Here is a 13,873-nt window from a genome sequence, read left to right as displayed (position 1 = left end):
CTCTACCACCATATCTTCTGCTATGGTTTGAATGTGTCCCCTCCAAAATACATGCGTTGAAACTTAGTGGCCAATATAATGATATTAAGAAGTGGGGCCTTTAAGAGGTGATTACGTCACGAGGGCTCCTCCACTTATTAATGGAATTAGGCCTTTATGAAAGAGGCTTTGCACAGCACTGAGCTGGCTTACCCTTTGCCTTTCACTGTGTGAGGACACAGCATCTGAAGGATGCAACAACAAGCTGACATCTTGAAAGCAGAGAGCAGTTCTCACCAGATAACCTACTAGCACCCTGATTTTGAACTTCCCAGTCTCTACAACTGTAAGAAAATATCTTTCTTTTCTTCATAAATCACCCAGTCTCATGTATTTTGTTAGAGCAGCACAAATGGACTAAGACATCTGCCTCTACATGTTTGATAGGTTTGAACAAGCAGTGGCAATTAACAATGGGGAAAGAATAGGACCTCAGCTATTGGCAGGTGCATAAGTTACCATGGTACTGGTTGGAGGAGAGAGATGACCCTGTGAAAGAATGAGCAATACTCAGTTCAACAGGAAATTCAGCCAAGTCATGAGCAAGAGATGGACTGCGGCAGTCTTGTGGGAACCCCTCTATCAGCAGCTTTAGAAATATGCCTTCTTGGCTAGGACTCAGCTATGGATTGGAATGGGTCTCAATGTGGAGCCAGGGTTCCAGAGATTACAGCACAGCAGTTTTCAAGGACAAGAATGATGTCATTCTGAGCCACACATGTCACAGTACTGAAAAGATTAAACCTTAATTAGTTAGATTGTAGTGAGTAAAACTTACTCAAATTGTGTAACCCTCCAGCTACACACACAATCACCTACAAACACAAAGTGATAATAAGAATGTACACAAGGCTTTATTTTAGACTTCCTCTGTAGGTCTGAAGGCATCTCTTTTGAACTGTAATACAAGCAAAAGTATAACACATACATTAAAAAGAATATTCTTCAGAGATGGTGAAAATGAGCTCAATTTGTATGAAATGATAGAAAATGAAACCATCCAAATATCAGTAGTCTCATTCTTCTCTGAGGCACAAAATGCCACAGTTTAATAGGAAAGTTACAAATGAGCTACAAGGGAGAAAAGAAGAAAATCTTCATACCTACAGAGAGAGCCTTTTCTTTATTGTTACCTTGATAAAACTATAATCTTTCAAGAAAAATTACCATCATCACAAACTCTGATCATTCATATTACAACCAGTGATGAGAAAGTAATGGTTAAGGACAAAGTTAAAAGATTTGCCTCAAATTATTACCACCACCACTGCATTTTGGTATACAAATATGGAATAACAATTACTTGGCAATCATTTATAAATTCTAAATTATACCAAATAGTACACGTTCTTAGATACAATGAAGAAACACGAAGGAATTCTATTAGCTAGTAAGTGCCTCTATCCATATGCCAGCCTAAATCTCTGCTTACCCATTATGTTGTAATGAATTCAAATCTCTATGGTAACTTCTAGACACATATATATCCAAATAACTGAGTATTTTCCATTTGCCTCACATATTTTACTTTTTTATTTTTTATCATTTTTAAAATTGTACTTTAGGTTCTGGGGTACACATATTTTATTTTACACATGGACTTGCCTTGCCACCTGACTGCATTTATGTGAACATTATATACACACATACAAACATATGTGTATATGCAAATACACATCCAAATTTCTAAAAATAATTTCAAAAAACTCAGGAAAAACTGATACAGTTAGTACAGAGCAGTTGAAGACATTTTATTGAGATTGTTAGAAGGAGGAAGATAATTGTACTAGAGAAATGAGATAATTTAAATGTTCTGATGGTTCAGTAGTCTGGGCAGAAAAAAAAAATGTATTTCTTCCTTATATAGTTGTCATTTGACAAAAAAGAAGTAGAAGACAAACTCGTCCTCATCCTTAATTGAAATACTACAAGACCACAGTAATCAAAACAGCATGGTACTGGTACCAAAACAAAGACGTAGACCAATGGAACAGAACAGAGGCCTCAGAAGCAATGCCACACATCTACAATCATCTGATCTTTGACAAATCTGAGAAAGACAAGCAGTGGGGAAAGGATTCCCTGTTTAATAAATGGTGTTGGGGAAACTGGCTAGCAATGTATGGAAAGCAGAAAATGGACCCCTTCCTGACACCTTACACTAAAATTCACTCAAGATGGATTAAAGACTTAAACATAAGACCTAACACCATAAAACCCTAGAAGAAAACCTAGGCAAAATAATTCAGGACATAGGCATAGGCAAGGACTTCATGGCTAAAACACCAAAAGCAATGGCAAGAAAAGCCAAAACAGAAAAATGGGATCTAATTAAACTCCAGAGCTTCTGTACAGCAAAGGAAACATCATTAGCATGAACCAGCAATCAACAGAATGGGAAAAAATTTTTTCAGTCTACCCATCTAGAACTAAAGTAGATTTACAAGAAAAAAAAAAACAAACCCATTCAAAAGTGGGCAAAGGATATGAACAGACACTTTACAAAAGAAGACATCCATAAGGCCAACACACATGAAAAAATGTTCACCATCACTGGTCATTAGAGAAATGCAAATCAAAACCGCTTTAAGATACCATCTCACACCAATTAGAATGGCGATCCTTAAAAAATCTGGAGACAACAGATGCTGGAGAGGCTGTGGAGAAATAGGAACACTTTTACACTGTTGATGGGAGTGTAAATTAGTGCAACCATTGTGGAAGACAGTGTGGTGATTCCTCAAGGACCTAGAAACAGAAATACCATTTGACCCAGCAATCCCATTACTAGGTATATACCCAAAGAATTATAAATTGTTCTATTATAAAGACACATGCACATGTATGTTCATTGTGGCACTGTTTACAATAGCAAAGATCTGGAACCAACCCAAATGTCCACCAACGATAGGACTGGATAAAGAAAACGAGGCACATATACACCATGGAATACTATGCAGCCATAAAAAATGATGATTTCATGTCCTTCATAGGGACATGGATGAATCTGGAAACTATCATTCTTAGCAAACTGCCACAAGAACAGAAAACCAAACACAGCACATGTTCTCACTCATAGGCAGTTGTTGAACAATTGGAACACATGGACACAGGGAGGGGAGAATCACATACTGTGGCCAGTTGGGGGCTGCTAGGGGAGGGATAGTCGGGGGTGGGGAGGGATAACGAGGGGAGAAATACAACATATAGGTGAGGGGGAGGATGAAGGCAGCAAACCATCTTGCCATGTATGTACCTATGCAACAATCCTGCATGATCTGCACATGTACCCCAGAACCTAAAGTACAATAAAAAAAAAAAAAGTAGAAATTAACTGAGCTGTAGCTTACAGAAAAGACATTCATATTGTCATTAAAAAAATACTCCTACCAAAGTGAGGAAAGCATCTAAACACAAGCTGTATAGAAGCATATGTCAATTTCATTTACAGTGGACAAAGGCCAAGGGATGGAGTTGACACAATACAAGTCTCGACTACCTTTATGGAGGTAACATGCCTGGATCTGCTCTGAGAGGTCAACCAAAGGGTACCTGGGTACCTAGTGAACTAGGTGAGATTGTTCCATACTCTTTCATATAATTTTCCCTGCTGCCATCCAGTCACATTCTGCTCACTCCTACACATTGAAACCTATTCCTAGGGAGGATCTGATATTTCCTTAATTAAGTCTTTTTATTTTAGGAATCTTCAGTGTTTGAATTTTAAGATTTGCTTCCAATGTGAAATGCAAGGATTTTGCCTTATTACTATTGAGCTTGGAAAAAGAGGAAGAGATTTATTTGGGGTGGAGAATGAGAAGCCTTCCTGGTGACTGCCTCTTCCCGAATTGTCTTTCTGCTACAAGGTAATGACTTCCGTGTTGTCAACGAGAAAGTACCTGAGCTAGTAAAGAGAAGCCAAGCAAGAGAGAGATTCACCCCATTGCCACTCATTAAATACTTTGCTCATAAAACATTTTGGAAATATATTTATTAAAGATCACTCTGTGTAACAGTTTCTAAAATGTCATTTGGGATGTTGCATGAGTGATCAATGTTAGGATGACATGAAAATCCTGAACTATTTCTAGCAGATTTTAGCAGTGGAAGGCATTTGGTTTAATACTGTAAATACAGTACCAAAGTTTTCAAACTGCTGAACCATGGACCACAGAGAGCTTAAAAGCATGGGTATTTGAGGCAGATGGCCTGAAGGTTTATATCCCTGCTGCATCATTTACAATCTCCATGATCACGGGCAAGTTACTTAACTTCTGCAAGCCTTAGTTTTCTGCCTATAAGTTAAAATAAAGCTTTACCTTCCTTATGAGTTTGGTAAGACAAATACCTTAGATAATGCATATAAAGTAAACAACACCATGCCTTGAACACAGTAATTGCTCCAAAAATGTTAATTATTGCCACTACCATTCTATTATTATTACAGTTGTTATTTTTTCATATATTTGCTCAAAAATACAGTGGAAGTATAAGCATGTAAATGTTATTGTGTTCAGTATAATGTACAAACATTAGCATAAGTATTTCCTGTCTCATGAGCTTTGCATGGAGATCACCTGCAAATGAATGTGGAAAAATAGAAATAAATTTAGAATATTTCTGTAGAATTGAAGTTATTTTCAGGTTCTCTGTTAGAAACAATAAAAGCATTAAAAAAAATTTTATCTCAAAGAACTCCCTTAAATCAAATGCTTTGAAATATTTTATTTAAAGAAATGCTAATTTGGATATCTTAAAAAAGAATGAGATCTAAAAGATATCAGATGGCAGACCAAAAGAAAACTGGGCATAATTTTCCAAAAAATATTTTATACTCTGTCCTTGGTTTTCATTTATTTTGGGGTAAGTTTCCATGGAGTTCTATCTTTGTGGAGTAATTGAACTAGGCTGATGTTTAAAAAGCCAGAAAATATTCCAGAAAATTAAGACTGAAAGCTAACATACATAACTTTCCCTTTTGAAGCATTTAAGAGAGATGGGATTTCTCTAACCTGTAATCAAAGATTACCTGGATCAGAATCACCTGGGGGCATTTGTTAACAAGGCAGATTCCTAAACCCCAGAGGCCACATTAAATCAGACTATTGTCCCAATAATACATATTTTTTAAATAAACTCTTTACATTGTTTAAAAGTCATGTTGATAAATGCTGGGCAAATAAATGCCTTCTTTGAATATTTTAAAGGAAAGTATTTCTTTTGCTAGTATTTATTTATTTATTTTTTATTGCATTTTAGGTTTGGTGGTACATGTGAAGAACATGCAAAATTATTGCATAGGTACACACATGGCAGTGTGATGTGCTGCCTACCTCCCCATCACCTGTATCTGGCATTTCTCCCCATGCTGTCTCTCCCCAACTCCCCACCCCCCAATGTCCCTCCCTATTTCCCCCCTACAGATCCCAGTGTGTTATGCTCCCTTCCCTGTTTCCATGTGTTCTCATTGTTCAACACCCACCTATGAGTGAGAACATGTGGTGTTTGATTTTCTGTTCTTGTGTCAGTTTGCTGAGAATGATGGTTTCCAGGTTCATCCATGTCCCTACAAAGGACACAAACTCATCGTTTTTGATGGCTGCATAGTATTCCATGGTGTACATGTGCCACATTTTCCCTGTCCAAAAAAGAGAGCCTGAATAGCCAAGTCAATTCTAAGCCAAAACAAAACAAAACAAAACAAAGCGGGAGGCATCACACTACCAGACTTCAAACTACACTACAAGGCTACAGTAATCAAAACAGCATGGTACTGGTATCAAAACAGAGATATAGACCAATGGAACAGAACAGAGGCCTTGGAGGCAACACCACACATCTACAGTGATCTGATCTTTGACAAACCTGACAAAAACAAGTAATGGGGAATGGAGTCCCTGTTTAATAAATGGTGTTGGGAAAACTGGCTAGCCATGTGCAGAAAGCAGAAACTGGACCCCTTCCTGACACCTTACACTAAAATTCACTTTAGATGGATTAAAGACTTAAACATAAGACCTAACACCATAAAAACCCTAGAAGAAAACCTAGGCAAAACCATTCAGGACATAGGCATAGGCAAGGACTTCATGACCAAAACACCAAAAGCATTGGCAACAAAAGCCAGAATAGACAAATGGGACCTAATCAAACTCCACAGCTTCTGCACAGCAAAAGAAACAGTCATTAGAGTGAATTGGCAACCAACAGAATGGGAAACAATTTTTGCAATCTACCCATCTGACAAAGGGCTGATATCCAGAATCTACAAAGAACTAAAACAGATTTACAAGAAAAAACAAACAAACCCATTCAAAAGTGGGCAAAGGACATGAACAGACACTTTATAAAAGAAGACATACATGAGGCCAACAAACATGAAAAAATGCTCATCATCACTGGTTACTAGAGAAATGCATATCAAAACCACATTGAGATACCACCTCATGCCAGTTAGAATGGTGATCATTAAAAAATCTGGAGACAACAGATGCTGGAGAGGATATGGAGAAATAGGAACACTTTTACACTGTTGGTGGGAGTGTAAATTAGTTCAACCATTGTGGAAGACAGTGTGGCTATTCCTCAAGGACCTAGAAATAGAAATTCCATTTGACCCAGCAATCCCATTACTGGGTATATATCCAAAGGATGATAAATTGTTCTACTATGAGGACACATGCACACGAATGTTCATTGCAGCACTGTTTACAATAGCAAAGACCTGGAACCAACCCAATTGCTAGTATTTATTTTAAATGAAAGCTCCTCATGGCCAGGTTTTTAAAAATTATTGTTACTAAGCTTTGGCTTTATGAGGCTAGCAAATATGATTCTCATTTCTGGCAATAGCCAAGTATTAGAAATGGGTCATCACAGCCTTAATGAATGAATGCACTGAACTAAAGGCATGAATGAGGTAGGGACATTTCCTGTGCAGTCTCCATGCGGTTGCTTGCCTGCTCGATCGAGTGTTCGTTTACACCTCCAGGACATTTCCTAATTGAAATGGGTCTATTTAACCCAGTCTATATAATACATAAAAGCCGCCTTATATACATATACATGGAATCTCAGATAATAGGCAGAATGTGAGGGAGAATAATAGCTGTCTCTGTGCAAAAATGTTTAAATAAATTATTAAATGAAACATTAAAACCAGTCTTCAAAGGATAGCATTTTTTACCAGCCTCCCATAGGCTATATCTTTTTTGCAATAGACCTATTCATGTAAATTGGGAGCCATATTCTATGAAATCTGTGAGTAGCATTTCCACATGTGGTGTTAGAATCATTGAAAGAAAGAGATACTAAATTTCAGAAAGATGAAAGAAAAAACACATTAAATGGCCTAATAAAATTTAAATTTGCAAAATATGATTTTACATTTTCATCTGGGCATAAATTTAATAGATCACCACCTAGATGTATTTAGGGTTTCTGCCAAATCTCTTTAATTTCTTTGAGATGGAAATTATAAAAGCAGAGAAGAGGGTGTGCGTGTGTGTGTGTGTGTGTGTGTGTAAAACAGTCAAATGTTATAAATTGTCTTTTAAAGTTATATAAATCTACTTGAATTTTTTTTCTTTTTGAGATGGAGTCTTGCTCTATCACCCAGTCTGGAGTACAATGGTGCAATCTCAGCTCACTGCAACCTCTGCCTCCTGGATTCAAGAGATTCTTCTGCCTCAGCTTCCTGAGTATCTGGGATTATAGGAGAGCACTACCACACCAGACTAATTTTTGTATTTTTAGTAGAAATGGGGATTTCACCCTGTTGGCCAGGGTGGTCTCAAACTCCTGACCTCAGGAGATCTGCTTGCCTTGGCCTTCCAAAGTGCTGGGATTAAAGGTGTGAGCCACTGTGCCCTGCCTACTTAAAATTCTTTAATATGATTTTAAAAACATGAAAAAGGGCTTGAAAATTCAAAGATTTCCTAGAAAATGAGGTAAGTTTGTGCCTGCCAGGATTTTTGAGTACTATCATTAAAAAAGCACTCAGAATACTCAGAATAACATTTTTAAAAACTATAGCACAGTAAAATAAAACTAACCAAAACACACACACACACACACACACACACACACTCCTTACTACTAAGAAATATCTAACTTCAGAGGAAAAAATCCCCATGAATTTCAGGGGATTGGAGATTGCTTATTCACACCTTGTGTTCTTCCAAATGCTGAAAGTTTCTTTGCCTAATATTCCTTTATTTTTCTCTTTCTTAATATTGCTTTCTGGTATGGACAGGCATTTGGGTAACAGCCAATTAGCACTTGGGAAATTACTGGAAATCACACAGTTACTCGTTGTTGCTGCACGGTGTAAATGCTTAGATCATGCCTGCAATGGCATTCACCATCCATCCCACCCTTGATTCTTGAGGAATTTGTTTTCTAGGCCCCAGAACTGGCTTTAATGGTTTTCTTAATGAATCCAAAGCCATGTGACTAACATGGTAATTGTTAATATCTTTGTTTTATTTCCAGCAACTTAGAAATTCGTGGCCAATGATTACCATTTTCTGATTTCCATCCCCAAACTTTTGGCATGTTAGATTGGTGTCGATTTTGGATTGGGTTCGTTTGTGAGACCCAGTGAGAATGACCTCCTTTCTTAATCCATCATGGCTTTCTGGTAACTCCCCTAAAGTTTCTGAGATGGGGCCTTTCATCAATCCAATGCATCCCCTAATTTTATCCCAGGATGTGTTCTGAGCCTTCTGATCCTTTCTGTGTCCCTGCTTCTTAGAGAATCCCATCTTTAGGTCAATACTGGCTTTCCTTTACAGATTTCACTGTTTCTTACAATCAATCCTAAGATCTTTTCCATCATCTTGGAGATAAGATGGTCTGGTTGATGCTTCATCTTCAGTGTTTGAAAAAAGATCTCCATTTCTCCTGGGCTCTGCCATTGGCTGGTTTCTACACAACCCTATTCATGTTGCCAATGCCCAAACAACTCCCAGACTTGGAATCAATAAACTGACTCACTCATCTCTTGCTGCATGTGTTGAGGGGCAGCATATCTGAGTTCTTTCTTTGTACAATATCTCCAGGATCTTCAGATTATCTTCTAGCACGACAGCAAAGTTTTGGAAGTTCACATACACATCCAGCCTCTTCCCACCCTCCCTCAGTGTCACCTTTAAATTACTTCTGCAGGATTTGAACTGATTGTAGGCAGTAAGACTCTACCTCAAGGATTCTCTAGGAGTTCAGGGATTTTTGAAGAAAATGTGAGAGAATCCATGGGGAGATCACTTTAAGGAAAACCAAATCCAATGGTTTTTAGGTGGTGTATTTGGCTATTCTTTCATTGCTATAAAGAAATACCTGAGACTAGGTAATTTATAAGAAAAGAGGCTTCATTGGCTCACAGTTATGCAGGCTGTACAGGGCGCATAATGGCATCTGTTTCTGGGGAGGCCTCAAGAGGTTTACAATCATGGCAGAAGGTGAAGTGGGAGCAGGCGCATCACGTGGCAAAAGCAAGAGCAAGAGTGAGCGAGCAGGTCCTGCCCACTTTTTTTTTTGAGACAGAGTCTTGCTCTGTCACCCAGGCTGGAGCTCAGTGGCATGATCTCAGCTCACTGCGACCTATGCCTCCCAGGTTCAAGCAATTCTCTTTCTCAGCCTTCCTAGTAGCTGGGATTACAGGCACGCACCACCACGCCTGGCTAATTTTTTGTATTTTTAGTAGCGACAGGGTTTCACTGTGTTAGCCAGGATGGTCTCGATCTCCTGACCTCGTGATCCGCCCACCTTGGGCTCCCAAAGTGCTGGGATTACAGGTGTGAACCACCATGTCAGGGCAGTGCCACTCACAGCCAGACCCCGTGAGAACTCACTAACTATCGTGAGAAGAGCACCATGTGGATAGTGAAATTTACTTATGAGATATCCACCACCACGATCCAGTCACCTCTCACCAGGCCCCACCTCCAATACTAAGGATTACATTTCAATATGAGATTTGGGCGGGACAAATATCCAAACTATATCAGCTGAGGACCACATATGATAATGTCTCATTAGCAAAATGTTAATGTTCTCTTGACACTCAGGGTGCCCAGGGCTTCTTTCTTATTGTCACCACCTCCATCATCACACTGTAGCCATATATTTGGATGGTACTTTTTTTTTTAACTTTCAAAAGTGCTATCACCCCTCTTGTTCACATAACCTCACAACCACTCATTAGCTCTGACATTTACTAGAGTGCATTCATTACTTAAATGAGATTAAATCTAAAATCAGCACATCAGGCAAAAATTGTGTAGAATCAAAACTGCCCTTCAAAAATATCTTTAAAAGCTCATAAAATGTAGCACAAATGATTTTGTGTTTACTTCTTCTTCCTTATGAGGGCAATCTAACCATTTTCCTATTGCATTGAAAAAGATTACTATTTTTTTTTTTTTTGGTTGAGTATCAGAAGTAGTAGTTTATATGCATTTGAGGCCTTGTGGTAGGAAAACTATCGCTGCTGTTGTGGTTATTTGCTGAATATGTATAGTTGAATTTGTAAAGTCAAATGCTTATATGACATAATGCTACTGAAGTCTGTCCATGTAAAGATCAGAAGGGATACAGGCGAAGCAAAATTAAACAATTTGGCTAACGTCACAGCTAGATACTGAAAGAAATGAGTTTGATTCCCCAATCCTAAATTAGAGTTTCCTCCTATTAGATGGAAATTGGCTAATTACTTCTATCTCTGGGAACTGATTGATTGCTAATGTTTGCCTGGTTTCCTGAATTGATTAGGGTTCTGAAGCTGAGTCTAGGCTCAGCAAAGAAGAGCACAAAAATCATCAGCCTGGCTGGGCATGGTGACTCATACCTGCATTTTGGGAGGCCTAGGTGGGAGGATCACTTGAGGTCATGAGTTCGAGACCAGACTGACCAATATGGTGAAACCCCATCTCTACTAAAAATACAAAAAATTTAGGTGGGCATGGTAGTGCACCCCTGTTATCCCAGTTAGTAATGAGGCTGAAACAGGAGAATTGCTTGAACCCAGAGGGTAGAGGTTGCAGTGAGCTGAGATCGTGCCCCACTGCACTTCAGCCTGGGCAACAGAGTGAGACTCTGTATCAACAACAACAACATCAACAGCAAATCATCAGCCCGCCATGGGGCAGAGGTGAAATGCTCATCTCAAATTTGCAATTTTCCTGCTAGACCATACTACCCAAGAACGTGAAATGGGAATATGAAGCAAAAACAGAGGGAAAATTAGAAATACTTCTTCCTTTCTCAACCTATCTGTACAATCACATGAAAATTTTAAATTCAAGAACTAATCAAATCCTTCCAATATGGTTTCAGTTAAATGAGGAAGTATAAGAAACAGGAGAAAAATTAAGAGAAGAGATAATTGATTAATGTTTAAGTGTATCTTTCTGATGGACAAGTTCTTAGAGTATTCATTAACTAATGGAATTATGGCAGTGTGTGATTGCTGTCTCTATAGAACAGGAGGTTAAAAAGTGCAAGGGCGTAATAGCCCCTCATCTCTCAAAGAGCTGGGAAATGGCCCCGGCACATTCACCTATGCTGAGAAGGATCAAGGATCTTATTGATATTCATGGTTATATTCGTCAAAGCCTCAGTAGACGCTTCCACTTACGGACAGTCCTAGAGGATTAGGGGAAAAGAGAAAAGAAAAACCTGACACTACATGCGGGAAACAGCCATTTAGAGATGATGTGGCACTGGGTTCATGATTCCAGGGGGATTCATTTTGACAAAACATTTTACCCAAACTCCTTCAAGACTGCTGGAAACCAAGTCCTCTTAGCCAAGCATTTATGGTGTTTGCCCCAAGTAGTGGTCCCTGGTTAAGCATGATGACAGGACAGCATGAGAACCATCTTACATGCCTGCCTCTTAGAAGTATCTTTTCACAGAAACAGCAGGGTTGGGTTTCTTTCACTCTGACATAAAGGGTCACCTTCTAACTCAATGGGAAGGGGAGGCTCATCTGTATCTATTGCAGAATGTCCAAGAAAGTAGCCTGATTCCTGCTGTTACTAGACATTGTTTGTCTTCAATACCTCTTACTGCATGTGTGGGCCACCCATCCTCCTTCAGGATTTAGGAAAAACTTTATCTGCCCGGAGTCTTTGTCGGTGGCAAATTTTTACTCAAGATTTGAGTGTTAATCATGGTGTCAGGGTACATTGAGGAGGATTTCTAATACTTCAGAATTGGAGACAACTTCATCTTGAATAATAGACATTAGCTCTTCTAACCTGTTCTTTGATTCTTCTGGCCATCTGGATTCTCTCCCTGCCATCTCCCCTCTTAGTGGTCACTGCCTCCTTCATGGCCTCTTCCTGGCCTCTCCTTGCTTGCCTCAGACATGTCTAGAATAGCTCTTCTGGGCTACTGATACTCTGGAGGAGTCCTCACCCCTAGACTTCTTGGTTGCCAACTGGAACTCCTAAATTCCTAAGTCCATTATTTTACGATGCCTTAACTCTGATGTGGAACTGTAGCGAGTTTTTGTTCATTTTGTTAATTAGTTAATTGTTTCAGAGAGAGAAAGCAAGAACTAAAATGTACTGAGTCTCTACTAAATGCTAGGTATGATACTGGGAACACTTAAATGGTTTTATCATTTAAGAAATAAACTACCTCTATTTCTCACAGTGTTTTGGCACCTGGGTGCTGAATTCAGACAGACTAGGTTCTAATCCCAGCCCCAATTCTCTCATAAACTCTTAGGCTATTTAGGTTATTTAACATTTCAATTTGTTCATCTGTAAAGCAGGCATAACAATCCCTGAAACACAGGCTTCATGTGAAAATTAAATAACTCACTCTGTGAAAGAAATGCGCAGAGAACTTTGATTAACCACATACCACTGCTACAATTACTAGTAATATTATTATGAAATTATTAACTCTTTCTGAACAGTTCAGTTGGAGAGACAAGATACATGCTTACTTCCATTTCTATGGCATGATCACTCCCTGGGAGTTCAAAGCCAAAGTAGTCCAAAGATAATTCCCATCAAAGCACCCTCATAGCATCAGAGGCCTTTAAACCAGAACAGCTCCATGTTGAACAAGGGCTAGGTAAAATAAGGCTCAGACCTACTGAGCTATATAGTTAGGGCTATATAATTAGACATTCCCAGTTAGTTAGGCATTCTAAATCACAGGATGAGATAAGAGGTGGGTACAAGATACAGGCCATAAAGACCTTGCTGATAAAACAGATTGCAGTAAAGAAACTGGCTAAAACCCACCCGAACCAAAATGGTGATGGGAGTGTCCTCTGGTCATCCTCACTGATACACTCCCATCAGCACCATAAGAGTTTACAAATGTCATGACAACGTCCAGAAATTACCCTATATGGTCTAAAAAGGGGAGGAACCCTAAGCTCTGGAATTACCAGCGCCATTCTCAGGAAATTCATGAATAATGCACTCTTGTTTAGCATTTCATCAAGAAATAACCATAAAAAGGGGCAATCAGAGGTCCATGATGCTGCTCTGACTAGGCACTGGCCATTCTTTGTTTCTTTACTTTCTTAACAAACTTGCTTTCACTTTATTCTGTGGATTAGCCTCAAATTCTTTCTTGCACAAGATCCAAGAACCCTCTTTTGGGGTCTGGATTGGGACCCCTTTCCGATAACAATAGCATACTGTGTTTATAGAGTGCTGGGTTTACTGAGGACCCCTCAGGAAGGGGATCACTCCCATCATCAAAGGTCTCAAGGGTTATACACCAGCCTGTCCATTCTTGTTTTCAGAGACTGATAGTGATAGAAAATCCCTTCCATATTTCACAGCTTCAGATATACTTAATT

The 13,873-nt window shown here is 38.9% G+C and overlaps 1 long non-coding RNA gene across 11 annotated transcripts in view; it reads left to right on the top strand.

The window, feature by feature from the left end:
• Window positions 1-13,873, top strand: part of LOC105712861 (uncharacterized) — a 726,004-nt gene that overhangs the window by 692,383 nt on the left and 19,748 nt on the right. For 8 of the 11 annotated variants that reach the window (XR_010341402.1, XR_010341401.1, XR_010341400.1 and 5 more), the window contains 2 exons: window positions 3,743-3,905; window positions 5,299-5,534. This is a non-coding gene — a long non-coding RNA (uncharacterized LOC105712861). Of the gene's footprint in view, window positions 1-3,742; window positions 3,906-5,298; window positions 5,535-7,633; window positions 7,989-13,873 lie in introns of those variants that run through there. The other 3 variants (XR_010341408.1, XR_010341407.1, XR_010341406.1) reach the window with 2 other exon arrangements.

The sequence above is a fragment of the Aotus nancymaae genome, unplaced genomic scaffold (assembly GCF_030222135.1).
Source record: "Aotus nancymaae isolate 86718 unplaced genomic scaffold, 86718_ANA_hifiasm-v0.15.2.pri h1tg000008l, whole genome shotgun sequence".
Lineage (NCBI taxonomy): Eukaryota > Metazoa > Chordata > Mammalia > Primates > Aotidae > Aotus > Aotus nancymaae.
Note: the sequence above shows the minus strand (reverse complement) of the source record. Positions and strands in the feature narration are given on the sequence as shown.